This window comes from Cynoglossus semilaevis, chromosome 18, assembly GCF_000523025.1.
Source record: "Cynoglossus semilaevis isolate Cse_v1.0 chromosome 18, Cse_v1.0, whole genome shotgun sequence".
Taxonomy (NCBI): domain Eukaryota; kingdom Metazoa; phylum Chordata; class Actinopteri; order Pleuronectiformes; family Cynoglossidae; genus Cynoglossus; species Cynoglossus semilaevis.
This window is the reverse complement of record NC_024324.1, coordinates 14,950,422-14,958,585: the sequence shown is the minus strand read 5'-3', so window position 1 is coordinate 14,958,585 and position 8,164 is coordinate 14,950,422. Positions and strand designations below refer to the sequence as shown.

At 35.1% G+C, this 8,164-nt stretch overlaps 1 long non-coding RNA gene across 2 annotated transcripts; it reads right to left on the bottom strand.

The window, feature by feature from the left end:
- Positions 1-5,051: 5,051 nt before the first annotated feature.
- LOC103394728 (uncharacterized) lies at positions 5,052-7,815 on the bottom strand. 2 transcript variants are annotated; one of them, XR_523184.3, is made up of 6 exons: positions 7,555-7,815; positions 7,345-7,428; positions 7,138-7,233; positions 6,593-6,681; positions 6,449-6,511; positions 5,052-6,339 (listed from the first exon to the last, which is right to left on the bottom strand). It is a non-coding gene; the product is annotated as an uncharacterized LOC103394728 (long non-coding RNA). The 2 variants fall into 2 exon arrangements; XR_001761462.2 differs by having other exon boundaries at positions 7,142-7,233.
- Between the last annotated feature and the right edge of the window lie 349 nt (positions 7,816-8,164).

Genomic DNA, 8,164 nt, shown 5'->3' with positions numbered 1-8,164 from the left:
GATAGATAGATAGAGAGATAGATAGATAGAACTATTGTCTGAGTTCAATGTACATCCATAAAATGTACCATGTAAAAATCAGAACACGTCTTATTGGATTTATAACAGTATTCTAATCAGGGACTTTATGGACTTAATCATTAGTTTCAGGCCTTCTACCAAAGAATGATATCAATTATGATTCCATTTAGAGGAGCACTGGTTCACCGAGACTCCTTGTGGTTGGTAATTGAGATCTTAACATCTTAATGTATTACGTTTGACATTGTAATTCTAATAAGTTACTCCAGAATTTCCAGTCTAGCAGGTCATCTACCGTGGCCTAACATTTTGCAGCCGTATTTATACGAGTTCCGGGACCTGTACCTAGAACTATTGATGTGGCTCTAGTTATACATTTTTAAAGAGTCTGTTATAGATGTTTATAATTTACAATACACAAACAAGCACATTTACAAAGCATGTTGAAAACCTTCCTGAGGTGCTTCTTGATGGTGTTTTCTTCATTAGACAAATGACCAGCTGAAGCAGCGAGGATCACACCCCCCGAGGGACGATTTAAATATTTAAAGTATAAAACAGATGCAGAGGGTTGTCGTTGACGTTGACGTTTATTGTCTAGCTGAAAAAGTGGGAGAAAGCAGAGAGGAAAAGAAATCGTGTTCTTTCAGCTGAAGTGCGGTAGATCAGAGGAGTTATTACTACAACTCAGTGGTATTATATCATATCGCAACGTATCGTATCGTCTCTTGCCGCATAACATCACATCGTATTGTATCGTATCGTTTCCTATTGTATCATATCCAGTGGTCGGGAGTAATGAGTTACATTTAGTTGAGTACGTTTTTCAAAATAAAATACTTCAAGGAGTACTTTTAAATCACTATACGTATTACTTTTACCTGAGTAGAATTATAAAGACTACATTAGGCTGTACTGAGCTCGTTACTTTTACCAGAGATACTGGATAAAGCCATGAAAGAGCCTGAGCGGATTGCAGTACCTATCAGCACTGCCGTGACATTTATCTCAGTGAAACAGTCAGGGACCAGAAGAAGAGGATGGGATGATGGGATTGGATGATTGACAGAGATTTAATCACATCCTCTCTATAATTACCTTCACTCAGAATCACTTGGTTTGGTCTTTTCCGCTTCTGAGTCGATTTCTGCCCCTTAGTCCTGATAATCATCACTGCCAAACACGACGGGGCCGTGAAAGAACTTCATAAATTAGGATGAGGACTGTTAGTCACAGCACTGTTTATGAGCATCAAGAATGACTTAAGTTTGTATGTAATCCTTTTTAAAAATGAGTAAAGTTGACAGTAGGGACAACTGTTTAACAGCATGGATTCCATTTCCTATTTTTTTTAGCAGGTATTAGTTGAAGTTTCATATCTGCAGTCATGGGAAGAACATTGTTTTTTTCAGTAATGGGTAATCTTAGTAATATACTGTTTTGGTATGTCACCCATTGATCACAGTAATATAATAGGATTCTTAAAAAGTCTTAAAAAAAATAAAGTTTTCTCAAAACTAAAATAATAAATAAATAAATAAATAAAAATGCACTCCTCTGCATTTTAATGGTTAAAATTCAGAAAACAAAATACCTTTTTAGTACGTCATAAGTACTGTACTTAATAACAATCTGAAAAGGTCTTCAAAGATAAGATTTCTCAAAAATATTTATTAAAATATAATTAAAAAACACCCATTTTATCAAACAAGGATATTTTTATTTTTATTAAACAAGGAAGACCATAGTCTTACTATCACGAAAAAAATCCTAAAAAATAAAAAGTTGCGCTGATATTGGAACGTTTGTGTAACGGAAATAGAAATACGTTGTACGGTTCCTATTTCCGGTAGCTCGTTTGCTACATCTGATTGATTGAAATGGTGGGTTTTTTAAAACAATTGTCGGTTGTATTTTGTTTGAAATGGTAAACGTTCGGTCGAGTTCGGTTAATTGCACTAACGGTCTCGTAGTGCAATTTACGCATGTATCTCGGCAGCTAACTTTAGCTTTTGTCGGAAGTTAAAATGATACGTAGTTAGGTTTTCGTCCTAAACAATGAACATGGAGTTGTGGCGGTAATGGCCTTTGACAGGAGTTTAACTTGGGCTGACGCAGCTATTTTAAAACACGAAATTAACTTGCAAATATTATATTAAATGAGACTTTATGTTTTCCGTCACCGAAGAATGATAGTAGTTGGTTTGAGGTGAAGAATATGGAACGTCTACGTGAAGCTACAAATGGCGACACGACTCTGCTAGTCGAGTAGCATCAGCTAGCTTTGACATGCAATTGTCTTACAAACAAAAGGCTGTAAACATTGAGCTCTCTGAGTACCACCATGATGACCAATATTAAAATATAGCAGCATATCCCTTCCTTATGAGCTTCCACCACACAGGGGAGGTGTTTGTTTAAATGTTCTATTAATTGTACATGGTTGGTTTCAAATTTATTCAATTGAAAATGTAAATATGAAAATATGCACACCACAGTTTGAGAACCACTGCTTTATAGTGTGTGTGTGATATGAAAATCCTACTCCTATAAATAAAATTTATTATTATTATTATTAAAAGGGGACACGACTGAGGCCAGTAGACTTGAATTATTTTCATTCAGTTTAAAAGGAAAGTAGTGCAACATGGATTTCTTCCTGAGGTTATTGGTGGAGCCAGTAGTTTAGACCAAACCAATTTGTGAAGCCATGATTGCATTACGAGTAGTAAATGAATTAGTAAATTAGTAGGTAATTATTGTTTGCAATCTCAATTATATATTATATTTTTGTTAACCATTGTTTTTTGGAATTACATTTCGTATGATGTGTATGTATAGTAAAGTACACCACATTATACCTATGATATGTATATATAAGCAGAACTAGTATAATTATAAGGATGTTATGTGAACAAGTATATAAAATAAATATATATAAAATATATGCACAGTGTATATAGTTTGGTAGTGAAATAATGAAATTAAATAAAGAGTTAGCTACTGTATATGGGTGGTTCCAGCAGAGATATTAGTGTATGAGTGTTTGAATGTATTTTGGATAATTTCCTGTTAAGTGTTTTATATTTTGGTGTTTAATTTTTGCTCCATGTCCCTTCTTTCTTTCCTGGATGGAATATAGTGAATCACATGGATATAGTGAATCATGGATATAGTGAATCACAGACAGTATCTTTTGTAGAGCTTGTGATAATGAGGAATGTTTTTTTTTGTTTATATATGTCTGGAATAGAGAAGTCCTAAAGGAAGCTAAGGAGCACAGCAGGGACATCAACGACATCCAGACGTCTGTAGACCTCACCATGTTCATCAGTGCCTCAAAGGACAACACCGCCAAGGTGAGAACTCTTGTTGAAAAATGTTATAAATAAAGTCATCAGAATGACACCCTGCTGGCCATCAAGGAGAACGCCCAGAGAAGAGTTTTGTTTTTAACCTAAAAAATGAAACCTGAGTTTGTAGTTTTTGAAGGCGTATAAAGAAAAGAGTTGTTTATGAAGATTCGCAGTCATCCAGGTCAAGGTTGAAGAGTTCCGTTAGGCAACTGGACGTGACATTTTATCAAGAAGACACTTGGCCTCTCATTCAAGAGGCTTCTTCAGTTCTAACCAGTGGAGGGGAGTACAGCAAATATATACTGTGGGTGGGAAAAAGAATAAAGCTACTTCAGGTCCCTCCTGTCGGGTGGGCCGTCGGGATCATCTGGGGAAGTGTTAACAGTCGTTGTAATCCTTATCAGAGTGGTTTCAGTATGTGGTTGATAGGTTGTGTCTTAGCCCACCCTCTGTCGAGGGAAAATGTCATGTCCAGTTTCCTAACAGAAGTCTTCAACAAAAAAAAAAAGAGTTTTCCTTTTAACTCTTGGATTTGTTTATATATGTCTGGAATTGTGAGGTGACCCTTCAGTCATTTCTGCTTGAGACCCCCGCTCCAACGTAGAACAACATAAATAAGAAATGTATTTGAAGATATTTATTGAAAGTTTGTTATACAAGTATGTGTAAACTGAAGTAAACAATGACAATTTGCTGGCAGTCTATAAGAAGATACACCAAAAAAAAAAACTACAGGTTTTGCAGGTTCTTCCTTGCTCTGTAGGAGGAGGAGTTTGGCAGGAGTCAAAGGTCATGTTGGTCCCATCAACCGTGTGGCTTTCTACCCTGACAGCAAGAGGTAAAGGAGACCAACACAGCTTTTGGCAGGGAAGCAGAAGAGAGGTAACCTGTGGATGATTGACTACAGCCAGTAGTACCAAGTAGTAGTGTAATTGCATTTACTTTGTGCTAGATGGAGAGTTGTTTTTTAATTTAACCAAATAGTGTTTTTGTTGTTTCTTGCAGCTATTGTTGAATGTGGAATTCTTTAGAGTACTAAGTCGTGGTTAATTAAAGCATTGTGTAACATGCTAGTGCTAAACACTTTGAACATGGTGTCGTCATCTGAGAGCGTTTGTATGGAATGTCTTTATTTCATCTTGTGTTTCAAGTCAACCAAGTTGTTCCACTCCTGATGAGGTGACCTTTGTTGAATCCTGTGAGCACACGTGGTTGACAGAAGTTGACAGTGTTGTGAGTATGTGATCGATCCATCTTTACCTGAAGTGTCAAAGCTAAGAATGGCTGTTGTAATTTGACATTTTTTAAGTGTATCTATGTACTTTGATTGAATGCATGTTTTGTAAATGTGAAGTGTTTTGCTATTAAGAGTAAAAAGTTGTATTCTTTGTGTCTCCTCTGCTATTGTCGTTAACAGATGTGCAATGGAGGAGAAGACGGACACAGCAGCTTGGACTCTGCCAGGTAGAGTGAAGGAGCAACTTTATTTGAAGCAGATCACTTGTTGTTTGCTGGACTTGTGTTTTACTGTATTGTAATGACTTTGTGTAACATGATTGCTATTCTATTGTCATTAACAGATTTGACTTCATTTTAGTTCATTTATTTGTACTTCATATTTATTTAGTTAATTTTTAACTTGTGTAGTGGAATCATTGTTTTAGTTATTTTTTAACTTGTGTAGTGGAATCATTGTGTAACTTGATTGCTATGCAGTTGTCTAACATTTTTTTGTACTTAGTATATTTCTTGAGCTTTATTGTTGTTAGTTATGTAGTGCAATCATTGTGTAACTTGAGCTGTGTTGTAAACCTTACAATTAAACAGTGTTGGACCATTGTGTGCATTCATTTCAAGATACTAAGCAAATATGAATGAGTTTGACAATGCATGCCCTAAAAGGCAACGAGAAACTCCATTCGTATTTGCTCAATATCTTGAAATGAATGCACACAATGGTCCAACTGTTTATTGGAAGCTCGAGTTACACAATGATTGCACTACATACAATTTAAATAGAGCTAAAGAAATACTAAGTACAAAATAAAATTAACTAAAAACACCAAGTCAAAAAAAAACTGTTAGACAACTGCATAGCAATCAAGTTATACAATGATTGCACTACATAAGTTAAATTAACTAAATTACATACAAATAAATGAACTAAAAAAAAACTCTAAGTCAAAAATCTGTTAATGACAATAGCATAGCAATCAAGTTACACAATAAAGTCATTACAATTCAGTAAAACATTCAAGTACAGCAAACAACAAGTGATCTGCTTCAAATAAAGTTGCTCCTTCACTCTACCTGGCAGAGTCCAAGCTGCTGTGTCCGTCTTCTCCTCCATTGCACATTTATTAACAACAATATCAGGGGAGGCACAAAGAATAGAACTTTACTCAATAGCTAAACACTTTGCATTTAATCACAACAAGTCCATAGATACACTTAATGTCAAATTACAACAGCAATTTTTAGCTTTAGCACTTCAGGTAAAGATGGACCGATTACATACTAACACTACTGTCTAACACGTGTGCTCACAGGATTCAACAAAGGTCCATCATCAGGAGTGGAACAACTTCATTAAACGTCTTCTTTTGAACTCAAACAAGATGAAATAAAGACATTACATACAAACACTCTCAGATGACTACACCATGTTCAAAGTGTTTAGCACTAGCATGTTACACAGTGCTTCAATTAACCACTACTTAGTACTCTAAAGAATTCCACATTCAACAATGACTACATGAAACAATTCAATAACAAATACTTTATTTGGTTAAATTAAAAACAACTCTCCATCTAGCACAAAGACAAAGTAAATGCAATAACACTACTACTTGTTCTGGCTCTAGTCAATCATCCACAGGTTGCCTCTCTTCTGCTTCCTTTTTCCCCTTGGTTGGCAGCATTCCTGGACCTCCCTCTCACATGCTATTCTTCGGGGCTCAAACTAAACAAAAAACAAACATAATACTCTTTTAAAGGTCAACATTCAAACTTCCTGTGGCCTAAAAGTTGGGAAAAAAATAACCAAATCACACTCACAGTAAAACACTTACCGGTTTAAAGATGGCGTCGTGGGTAATTCACTGCGAAGTATTTGCTCTTTCCAGCCCGATGTCCTGTAAACATTACACAACACTGTTAATGCTGGCCAAAAGTTTCATTTGACCAAAACAAAAAAAATTAACATGTTTCTTTACCTGAAAAGCTCAGAAATGGCCATGGCGATGTCGTTCACGTAACAGAAACCAGATGCCTCAAACTTCTTGGCGTCGTGGAGCTGCTGCACCTGAAAAGTAGTACGTTTTTTTAGCTTATTTGTACTTAGTTCTTTTTTTACTTTTTTGTACTTAGTATATTTTTTAGCTCTTTTTTCTTTTTTAGCTTAAATATGTGGTGCACGCTATGCTGTATTTGAAACTTTCAATAAAAAAATTTTTTTGGACCTTTTGTAAATTCATTTCCAGATATTGAGCAAATACTGATGAATATGAATAGGATTTCCCATTGACAATTCATGCCCTATAGGGTGTGCATTGTCAAAGTATAGGGTTTTTTTTTAAGTTTTTTTAAATTTTTTTTAAGTTTTAAGCTTTAAGTTAAGTTATTTTTTTTAGTTAGTTAAATAAACGCAGTAAAAAGCAGTAAGTTAAAAAAAACCCAACCAGAACACTTGACAAAAAAAGTCAAATTACAACAGCAATTCTTAGCTTTAACTTCAGGTATAGATGGCAAGATCACATACTCACAACGCTACTTCTGTCAACCACGTGTGCTCACAGGATTCAACAAAGGTCCATCATCAGGAGTGGAACAACTTCATTAAACCTCTTCTTTTGACCTGAAACAAGATGAAATAAAGACATTACATACTAATGCTCTCAAATAAAGATAAATTAAGTAAATACAATAAAACTACTACTAGTTCTGGCTGTAGTGGTTCACAGGTTACCTCTTCTGCTTCCTTTTCCCCCCCTTGGTTGGCACCATTCCTGGACCTCCTCCTCACAGGCTGTTCTTTGGTCATGCGCTCAAACTATATAAAAAAAAATAAAAATAAAAAAACAACTTTTAAAGGTCATCATTCAAACTTCCTGTGGCCTAAGAGGAGTTGGGGGAGGATAAAAACCAAACCAAATCGCACTCACAGTAAAACACTTACCGGTTTAAAGACGGCTTCGTGGGTAATTCACGGTGTAGTATTTGCTCTTTCCAGCCCCGATGTCCTGTAAACATTTCACAACACTGTTAATTTCCGGTAACAAAAAAAATGTTTTGCTTACATGAGTAGATCAAAAATGACCATTTCTGGGACTTTTTATTTTTATGGATATTTTCAGGATGTAAGGCTATAGTAAGGCATGTTTTGGGTGATTTTTGAAATATTCATATAAAATACTTTTTGGACTTTAAAACACAAAATATTCACTTGGCAGCATGTTTTAGGACCTAATATTGCATTTTAAGGCATTTCGGGGACTTTTTATTTTTATGGATATTTTCAGGATGTAAGGCTATAGTAAGGCATGTTTTGGGTGATTTTTGAAATATTCATATAAAATACTTTTTGGACTTTAAAACACAAAATATTCACTTGGCAGCATGTTTTAGGACCTAATATTGCATTTTAAGGCATTTCGGGGACTTTTTATTTTTATGGATATTTTCAGGATGTAAGGCTATAGTAAGGCATGTTTTGGGTGATTTTTGAAATATTCATATAAAATACTTTTTGGACTTTAAAATGCACGTAATTTCATTTTTTCAATTGT